Raw genomic sequence first — 11,054 nt, forward strand, 5'->3', positions numbered from 1 at the left:
GGATAGGGTGCCTCTATAAAAATAGGGACAACTAGTATTTCTTGGGCACTTACTATGTGTCAGGCACTAAATAGGTGCTTGCTCTGCATTATTTTATTTGTCTTTATAACAACCCTGTGAGGAGAGGTGCAAATGCTGAGAGAACGCATCCTAGGGAAATCTGATTAGTGATGGAGATCAGAAAGTCATTCTGAAGAGGGGATGATGAAGCCAAATCCTTAATAATTTATCATCTAGGTTTTCTGTGTTGTCCAATATGAGGCTGCTAGCCACATCCAGCTATTTAAATTTAAATTTTAACTAAGTAAAATGAAAGATTAAATTCCTCAGCCTCACTAGCCGTATTTCAAGTGCTCAATAGATATTTGTGGCTAGCAGCTAATGCCCTGGAGAGCTCAGACATAGAACATTTCCACTGTTGTTGAAAGTTCTATTTGAACTGAGAACAATAGCTCGGAAGGGAACAGCCCTCTCTAGTGTCCTACTACAAATTTACAAATACAATTTTCAGTGCAGGTTGTAATTGCCTAAAGTTTGAGGTCTTACGTAGAAATTCTATCAACCTCAGTCTACATTTATTAACCACCTTCTAGATGCAAGACATTGAACCAGCCACCTGAGGGGGGATTTAAAAAAAGGAAAAAAAAAAAAATTAGACATGACCACTGCCTTTAAGAAGTTCATTACCTGGAGAGGAAGAAAGATATATTGTCTGCTTCACAGGCTGGAAGAACTCAGGAAACTTTTCCTTAGGTACAATTTCTCCCAAGACTGAAACTGCCAAAGATACCACATTCCAAATACCCCAATTATAGTGTTCAAGTGAAGGTTTCTGCAACTTTGGGGACAATGGAATGAGATTTGCACACTGTGACAACAAAGGTCTCTAACAGAGAATCCAAGACCAGGATTCTTTTAAAGCTTTCTCCCTTGCCCATTTTGAAGGTAGAATGGAGCATGGCCACACAGCATCACGAGGCCCAATGTGGTTCGCTGTTGTCTGATACTAAATTTTCACGTTCCTCCAAAGAGGGAATGTAAATCGGCTTGTCTTGGCCTATTTCCTCATTTGTAAAATGAGCAGGTTGGACTACAAGACAATTCACCACAGCTGCAAAAAGATCATGTTCAAATGATTTATATTAATTTTTATCTGAAAATACGAGAGAGTGGGTTTCACTAATCTGGATTGACACGAGGCCCTCACCGGGGGGCTGTGTCAGAGGGTCTGTGGTCACATAAGGTTTGTGAGGAATCCTGAGGGAGGGGCAAGAGCTCCACAGCATGGAGGCTCTGCAGCTCTTTGCCTTATGGTGACACATTACAGTTCGGGACCAAGTTATTAGATGTATATGTTATACCAATTAGAGAATCAGTTTTTCTAAGATGGACAAATGGTTTTAAAAATTCTGCCAAAAAAAAAAATGTAGACTGAAGATAATGCAAATAATGCACCTACAGGTTAAACCACATGAAATTGCCAATAGTTGCTCAGTTTTTACATAAGAAAAATAGCAACTTAATATGGTTCAAACTAATGCTTGCCAACAACAAGGAAATGGCACTATTCCTGGTGCCAGCCAATCAGCCACATTATCAGGCAAAATAATGACAACCTAATGAGACTTTACAGAAAGCGAGTTCAAAGAAGGTGGAATTCTCAAGGTAATTAGAAATACGGACAATATACCCACTCACCTTAACTATGAACCTGCCTGTAAATATATACTCTGCCTTAAGATATTAGCTAACAACAGAATGAAGATATCAAAGTGGCTTATTTGCTTCATCCTTACATCATCTTTAATTCTCTTCAGTGGGTTATTTTATAATGTACGTAATATGTTAGTATAACAGTGCTGATTGGACTGTACAAACAAAACCTGTGTGGATGACTTTTTTTTTTTTTTTTTTTTTGCGGTACGCGGGCCTCCCTCTGTTGTGGCCTCGCCCGTTGCGGAGCACAGGCTCCGGACGCGCAGGCCCAGCGGCCACGGCTCACGGGCCCAGCCGCTCCGCGGCACGCGGGATCCTCCCAGACAGGGGCGCGAACCCGGTTCCCCTGCATCGGCAGGCGGACGCGCAACCGCTGCGCCACCAGGGAAGCCCTGGATGACTTCTTGATCGCCAGCCACAGGGCCTCCGCAGGAACTCTGATGGGGATGGTTTATGTTCTGCTGCCATCTCGTGGCGAGCAAACTGGGAACATGCTTTTGGGAACAGTGGGGAGGATTGGTTTGGATGAGTGAACTCCAAATTTCTGGGGATTCTAGAGCCCAAAGAATCTGAGTTATCAAGCGTGTCACTGCCACAACACCGGGAAAGTTTCACAACCCAAACCAGTCTCAGGCCAGAGGCTTATGACCTCAGCAGGTAGTCTCACTTCTTTGGACCCCTCTCTCCTTACCTGTAAAATGTTGCCAATTTTCTAACTCTAGATGAACTGCAAAAACACTTCCAGTTCTAAAATGGCTATGATATTAATCATGTCATTTTTTATTTTACTAGTTTCCACACTCTTATTTACTTTCATTTCTTATTCCATAAAGAGCTCTAACGTTTCAGAGTTAGTGCCCCTTTCTCTGTTTCTATCACACTGTGTAAACATCTGACTCTTACAGTGCTTACTAGGTTAGTGTTTTGTTTTTTGTTGTTGTTGGTTGAGTTTGGTTCAATTTTACTTCTTATTTTGATATAACTATAGATTCACAGGAAGAGGGGGGAAATGTACAGGGAGATCCTGTGCATCCTTCTCAACCTCCATCAATGGTAACATCTTACACAACCATGGTACATGAGCAAAACCAGGAAACTGACTTTAGTGCAATCCACAGAGTTTATTCAGATTTCACCAGTTTCATACGCACTTAACGTTTGTGTGTGTGTGCATGTGTGTATAAGTTGTTCTTATGCAGTCTGTTATTTTAGATTCTCCGGCTCCTAGCACAGTGCCTGGCAGATAAATAACTTCCCTCGAATGTTGGTGAAGGGAGATAGAGGAAGAAAGGAAAGAAGGATGAGGGGAAGGAAGGGCAGAAGGGACTCCTGTTGATTAATAAAGTAAATCAAATAATCCACAAAGTAATAGTAATGCTTAAGTAATTTTTTCTGAGATAACATGGTAGATCAATGTTAAAACCCAGCTTTTCTAGAATTAGTCATTTTTAAAAAATATTACCCAATAGATTTTTATAATCCAGTCTTCAAGACATCCATGCAAATTATAGACTCGGAGTTTTTGGAGGCCATTCCAGTGGCTGATGAGGCCCTAACGTGTATGTTTTCTTGTTCTTTTCTTTTTTTAACACCATTTCTAAAAGTGCTGCTTAAGGCTTGTTTTACTGCAGATAGTGACTCTACTCTCTGAGCCTCAGTTTTTCCACCTGAAAAATGGCAAGTGTCCCTCTCAGAAATGATATTCTAGTAATTCTGTGGTTCCATAATATCAGACTTCCTTTTTAGAACTACTCTTTTTATTACAAATAAAATATCAAACATGAATGTATTTGAATGTATAAATATTTGCTTGTAACAAAAAAATAAAAAAGCATTGAAAAAGTAAATTCAAATCACCTATAATCGCATACACTGATGATGCAGTATTAATATTTTTACAAGTTATCTGATTTCAGTCCTTTTTAAACCTGTTCATTTCACTTTATGTATGTGTGTGTGTCTATACACACATACAAATACCTATAGAAAAATAATATATTTAATTGGGAATCAAACTGTACTTGAAGTTTTGGGGGTCTAAGATCCCCAGAAGTTTTGAGCTGTGTGTCTTTTTCTATTTAAGTTATCTCGAGGGTACTGCCTCAGATCATGGAAGTCTTCCAGTATTTGTAGGCTATTCCATAATTCTGACATATTGTTAATATATTTAATCATTTCCATATTGTCAGATATTTACTCTCCCCCACTTTTTTTCCTACTGTGAATAAACCTGATATGAACACGCTTGTATGACTGTATAGTCAAAGTGTATTTATTTCTTTAAGACTCCTGATACAAGCCTATATTGATGAATAATATTCCAAAAAGGTAGTTACAACTTACATTTCTGCTAAGTGCAGATGCATACTTTCATTACACCTTTACCAAAATAATTATTATTTTTAAAACGTTGCCTAAAATTTTATAGTTAGAAAATTATATCTCCTTGTTTTTATTTATATTTAAAGCTAATAAAGCTAAACTTCTGTGTGCTTATCAGATAACATTATATTTATCAAACAGCATGGTATTATATTTGCAAATTCTCTGTTCTTTGCCCCTTATTTCCATTAGGGTGTTAGTGTTTTGTTAGTAATGTCATATTAATTTATATATTATGGATATGAAGGCTTGTTATATTTGTTGTTCAATTTTTGCCCCTAATATTTATGAAAACTACCTACAATTTTCTTAACATCTCTTTCACGTTCTTATTCTCAAAAATCCATTCTCTAGAATCACTTAAATATTTATGTACTTTTTTCCTTTCACTTATGATTTCAGTTTTTATATTTAAATTTTAATACCGAAGAAGTGACTATGGTATGAGGTGAGCTACTGTAGCATCAGTTTTTCCTGACTAGTTCTTCTTCTCGAGAATTTAGGAATCTACCTCTTGCTTGTTTCTGCCATATTTAGACTGGAACTACACCATTGGCTTTCCTGGGTCTCCAGCTCGCAGGCAGCAGATCGTGGGACTTCTCAGCCTCCACAACTGCATGAGCCAATCCCTCATGATCAATCTCTTTCTATATAGGTATATAGATCCTATTAGTTCTGTGGTCTCTGGAGAACACCGACTAATACAGTAGAGAAGGACAAATAAATAACTGCCGTAGAGTGTGATCAGTGACGCAAAAGAGGTAAGCACTTGTTACAAGAGAAGGCTGAGAAGAGGTCTCTGTGGGGATCAAATGAGATCTGGGAAGGTTTCACAGAAGACACAATGCTCGAGGTAGGAATACTGGGCCTTCAGTACAAATACCAGGACCACTCACACCCTCCAAAATGTTGCTGGTGAGCACCCGGTCTAATCCAGGGTTTCTCGACCTCAGACCTATTGATACTGGGGACTGGATGATTCTCTGCGATAGTGCTGTCCTATGCCTTCCAAAATGTTTAGCAGCGTCCCTGGCCTCCACCTACTAGATGCTAGGAGCACCTGCTCTCACACACAGCTGTGACCACCAAAAGTGTGGGGTCACAGCCATTGCCAAATGTCCCCAGGGGGCCACAAAGAACCCGTGTTGAGAACCACTGGTCTAATTCTGTCTCTTCTCTTTCTGAGAGCAAAAATGAAAGTCTGCAAATATAAGAGAGCACAGGACTCTCAGGCTTCAGTTGGTTACCCATCCTCCCCAGAGACAGTGTAAATAGTCCTGCAGTCCTTAACAAAAAAGCTTCTTTAGTCAACACAGCCTACAAGGAAGAATTGCATGATGAGAAGGTTGTCCCATACTCCTTTTGAAAGATTCAGAGATTCTCATAATATCAGCTCCTTCACTGGCAGCACAGCATGAATAAAAAATGTTTATGCACAAAAAGTATATATCCATAGAAGAAGCCCATTTTATCGAGTTATTTACAACACCATGGTATTCTAGTACCACAAGTTCATTGGAAATTGTTTAGGTCAGTGGTTACTAAACTCTCGTGCTGCTTGGCAAATGTGCAGATTCCCAGGCCCTGCTCTACCCTCTTGCTCCCTGCAGTAAGGAGGAGAGACTGGGAATCTGTTTTTGGCAAGTGCCCCAGATGGTTCTTCTTATCAGGGAAATTTAAACAACACTGTTCTAGGGCAGCCTTTCATTTCCCCAGAGGAGACAGCTGAGCACTAAGGAAGTGATTTTCCCAGGATCCCCCAGGTGGAAAGTGACAGATCCTGGACTCTGGCCCCAGAGCTCTTTCCCCTTCACCAACCTGAGGCCAGCAGGGTCAGCAAATCCCTCAGGAAGAAGGCATGGAAAGGGGCTCTCCCAGGTGGGGGGGGCAGGAGGGTTCAGAAGTGGGTTAAGCAAATCACCTGACTTTATATAGGTCAGGAGCCGGCAAAGTTTCTCTGTAAAGGACCTGGGAGGAAAGAGTCTCGACTCTGCGCCCTGTGATCTGTCTTAAGTGGATGTGGGTCTGAAGCAGTATAGACAATACCTAGACAAATGGGCATGTCTGGGTTCCAAAAAACACTGTGTTTACAAAAAACAGCGTACTGTGGTTTTCTCACCCTTGATGTAAATGACATTTGGCAAAAAAAAAAAAAAAAAAAAAAAAAATCAAGAGTAGCCTTGAAAGGGGTTGAGGGGGAACAACTGGTAAAGAAGGAGGGCTGAAGTCTGGTCAGTAGTCCAAGAATTGCAAATAAAAATTTTATGCTACTCAGAAAAGTGTGTCTTAAATGACCTTCGACAGGATAAAAAGTCAATAAGTAAGTAAACTAGATAAACTGCTGTCCTTGTCTGAGTTCGCCAGAAGGCAACCCTGAAGTCAGGAGTCAAGTAAAAATACTCTTAGGGAATTAGGGGGCTTCCCTGGTGGCGCAGTGGTTGCGCGTCCGCCTGCCGATGCAGGGGAACCGGGTTCGCGCCCCGGTCTGGGTGGTTGAGAATCTGCCTGCCAATGCAGGGGACACGGGTTCGAGCCCTGGTCTGGGAAGATCCCACATGCCGCGGAGCGGCTGGGCCCGCGAGCCACAACTGCTGAGCCTGTGCTCCGCAACAAGAGAGGCCGCAATAGCCAGAGGCCCGCGCCCCGCGATGAAGAGTGGCCCCCGCTCACCGCAACTAGAGAGAAGCCCTTGCACAGAAACGAAGACCCAACACAGCCAAAAATAAAAAATTAATTAATTAATTTTTTTAAAAAAAAGAATTCATTTTGAACCACCTGCTGATTTCATTTTAACATTAGAAAAGGATCTAAATGTTAAACTGGCCTTGCATGACATCAACATCCGCCACATTTATTCCAAGGAGATACATGCTGAGCTGCAGAACTCCTGAGCTGCAGAACTCCTCTCTTTTTCTCAGCCTCAAATCCACCTTCCATCAGGAGGTGAGTTCTAAACCCAAAATATAGCTCACATCAGTCCGCTAGTCTCCTTTGCCAACTGCCACTTCTTTGCCCTGATTCATCCCATTACCACCTCCTGATAGACTGGCCGTTACCTGCTAGGCTGTCACACAGCCTCCTGACTGGACCATCCCCTCTTCCACTCTGGACTCTTGCAATCTACTCTTTGCAGAGCAGCTAAAGAAATCACCTAAAAACATAAATCAGTTAGTGTCACTCCCTTCAAAAAAGTCCTCAGCGGCTTCCCACTGCACGCAGAATAAAATCCCAACTCCTCCTCTTGGCCTCCAAGATTTCCCCAGCTTCCATCTTAAGCCACTGTCCTCTCGCAATGCTCCAGGAGCCTCAATTTCCTCCCAGTTCCTAGAATGGACCCAGCCTCTCCCAGCCTCCAGAACTCTGTGCTTGTCCCTCCCTCTTACTCAGATACTCTGCCCAGACTCCGTATACGTGACTCCTCCGTATCTTCCAGCTCTGCTTCTCTGAAGGTCTCCTCCAATGACCTTCTCTAAAATCATCCACCCACGTACCCCACTATATCATTCTCTAGCATTTTACCTTGTTTATTTCCTTCACAGAACCAATAACAAGTGCTGTTTGTTTCATTTCTTTGTTATTCATTCATTCAGAGAAATATACACTCAGCCCTTATTATGTGGCAGATCCGGTCCCCCTGCCAGGTACGGGAGGTTTACAGTGATAAAAAACAGCCACAGCCCCACCATCACTGGGGAAAGAGTCTACTGAGAGAGACAGTTTTTTAAAAAATAATAACACATGCAATTTAAAAACTGGCAAAATGGGCTTCCCTGGTGGCGCAGTGGTTGCGCGTCCGCCTGCCGATGCAGGGGAACCGGGTTCGCGCCCCGGTCTGGGAGGATCCCACATGCCGCGGGGCGGCTGGGCCCGTGGGCCCTGGCCGCTGGGCCTGCGCGTCCGGAGCCTGTGCTCCGCAACGGGAGAGGCCACAACAGAAGGAGGCCCGCGTACCATAAAAACTGGCAAAGTGAGAAGTGTTATGTACAGGGTACCATGAGACCTCAAACTAGAAAAATTTGGCCTAGTTAGGGAAAGCATCCCCAAGAAAATAAAAAATGATCTGAGGGTCTCTGCAGGAAAGGGTTAACTCAGCAGACCTGGGTTGTTCACACCCTGCACATTCCCAAGAAAGGTTAGGATGGGCCCTGGAAGATGAGCTCTGAGCCCTTTGGAATGCTCTGCCTGTCAAGAGTGTTTCTGTATGCCTGAGGCCCTGGGCCACGTGGCACCAGTGTGATCAGGTAGTTTATGTTAACAGTATGATTATGGAGAATGCCAAGTTTTTGTTCTGGGAGGTTGGAGTCTGAGTAGCTGAGGTCGGTCACAAGGTACTGCAGGCTTACGCACAATCCTCAGTTAAAAACCCTGAACACCCACTTGGGCAAACTTCCCTGGCTGGCACCACTTTACTCGTGTTGTCATTACTGGTGGGAGGATGAAGGGGGTGTGTGCAACTCCACTGGGAGAGGACACCTGGAACCTTGCACCCGGTTTCTCCTGGACTCTGTCCCATGAGCCTCTTCCATTTTCTGATTTTAATCTGTTTCTCTTCACTGTAATAAGTCGTAACCATGAATACAATAGCTTTTCTGAGTCCTGTGAATTCTTCTGGCAAATCATCCAGCCTAAGGCTGGTCTTGAGGCCCCCAGACACAGGGCTAAAGAGAGCATTCAAGGCAGAGGGGACAGCAGGCCCCAAAGCCCTGTGATAGCCCCGAGCACAATATAAGAAGCCTGACCAATGCTAGTTAGGTGGGAGTGGAAAGGCAAGTAGGAATGTGATACAAGATCCCTGCATTCTCTCTCCACCACGAATGGCAGCCCCATAAGGGTGGACATGGACCACGCTTATTTACCAAGGCATCCCTAGCAGCTACCATGATGCTTGACACATCGTAGACGCTCAAAAAATATTTGTTAAATAAATGGATAACAAAGGAACAAATAAATAAACGAGTGAGTGAATGAATGAGTGAATCTGGGCTTTATGTTACATCCTATAGCAAAGGTAATTATTATTATTTTTAATTGAAATATAGCTGATTTACAATGTTGCGTTAGTTTCTCGTGTGCAAAGGTAATAATCATTGATAATTGTTACCCATAATCATTTCTCAATAACTCAAGCTTGCTCAGACAGATGTAATTACTTGGATAATACAATTGCAGCAAGACAGTCAAAACACTAGAAAAAAAACTTATCCTAAAATATTTCAAACTTCAAGTGAAGTTTGCAGATGATTTCCTGAATGTGTTGCAGTAACACATGGAAAATGTAGAATTTACCTGCAGGATAGACTTTGAACTTGCACAGTAATAAAAGTTCCTTATAACTTCCCAACTTTTATAACTTTGCCCTGAGTTAAGTAGGGGAAAGTTAAATGGGGTCATTATTGTCCCCATTTTATAGACAAGAAGCTACAAAATTACTGCTTTGTCCAAAGTCGCAAGCATATTAGCGGCAGAGCAAAGATTATACTTCTGGACTTGCAAATGTTCCTGGAACAGAGCTCATTACCGTCAGGGAAAAGCAGATTGGAGGAGAGGAAGGGAGATGCGGCCTTGGGTAAGGTTAGGCTCTGACGCTCACTAGCTGAGTGACATGGACACATCCAAAGAAAATTCCTGTTGAAGCCTGTGCATATAATTACTGGTGCAAGGATGCATACTTAGCTTTCATTAGATTCTCAGAGCGGTCTGTGACCCCAAAATGGTGAAGAACAGCCAGTATCTATTTGCGTGGTCAGTTACCAACAGGACAAGAAATGGTTGTGTGCAGGTTCTGGAGTGTGACTGGTTCGGAATCCAGTTCAGCTATTCCTAGCTCTTTCCTGAAGTCTGTGGCTCAGTTTTCTCATATTTAAAATGGGGGTGAAAGAATACAGACCTCATGGAGTCACTGTGAGGACTAAACAAGATAATGCCTGTAAAGTGGACAATATAAGGCACATCTCAATAAATGTCAGCCACGGCCACTATTCTCACAAGTCATCCCACGTGGAAATCTGTGGGGTCACTGTGAGTCATCCTCTCCCTCACCCACAGCATTCAAACAACGACAACTATGACTGATTTTCAACCTGAAAGTCCTCAATTCATTCACCTCATTTTCACCCAAATTTCATTTCTCTAATCAAGGTCCTAGCCTGTCTTCCAGAAGACCTCCATGCTATACCACCCTTGAACCCTCCCTCCACTGGGGTGATCAGTAGGCACTAAAATCCTAACATGACTTAAGACTCTAAGACCTTGGCCTAAACAGGGCTCTTCACACCACGCTCCAAGGGGCCTCCTGAGTGGCTGTGGGGAGGTGAAGCCCCTGCCATTCTTACTTGAACCAAAGCAAGGCAGGCGTGTGGATTCTGTACACTGGGCTTCCTCCCAGCATGAAGAAAGGGCTGCACTGCTTCAAACAAACAAAACAAACAATCAGACCCAAAAAAAAAAAAACCAGACAAGCAATCACACCCCCCACTCTCTTTTGAAAAATGGCGTAAAAGGTCCTAACACCATTGCAACATGGTCCCCGGCTGCATCTTTGCCTTTTTCTCTATTTCCACATCACTCTCCTCTGCCTATATCGTTGATCTAGATGATCCAGGACAGTGCTTTTCAATTTTTCTGGTCTCAGGATCCCTTTACACTTTTTTAAAGTATTGAGCCTCAGTATTGCTTATTCTATTACTACTGAAACAAATTACCACAAATTTAGTGCCTTAAAAACAACACAAATGGGGCTTCCCTGGTGGCGCAGTGGTTGAGAGTCCGCCTGCCGATGCAGGGCACGCGGGTTCGTGCCCAGGTCCGGGAGGATCCCGCGTGCCGCGGAGCGGCTGAGCCCGTGAGCCATGGCCGATGGGCCTGCGCGTCTGGAGCCTGTGCTCCGCGACGGGAGAGGCCACAACAGTGAGAGGCCCGCATACCAAAAAAAAAAAAAAAAAAAAAAAAAAAACACA

Source organism: Physeter macrocephalus, chromosome 6, assembly GCF_002837175.3.
Source record: "Physeter macrocephalus isolate SW-GA chromosome 6, ASM283717v5, whole genome shotgun sequence".
Lineage (NCBI taxonomy): Eukaryota > Metazoa > Chordata > Mammalia > Artiodactyla > Physeteridae > Physeter > Physeter macrocephalus.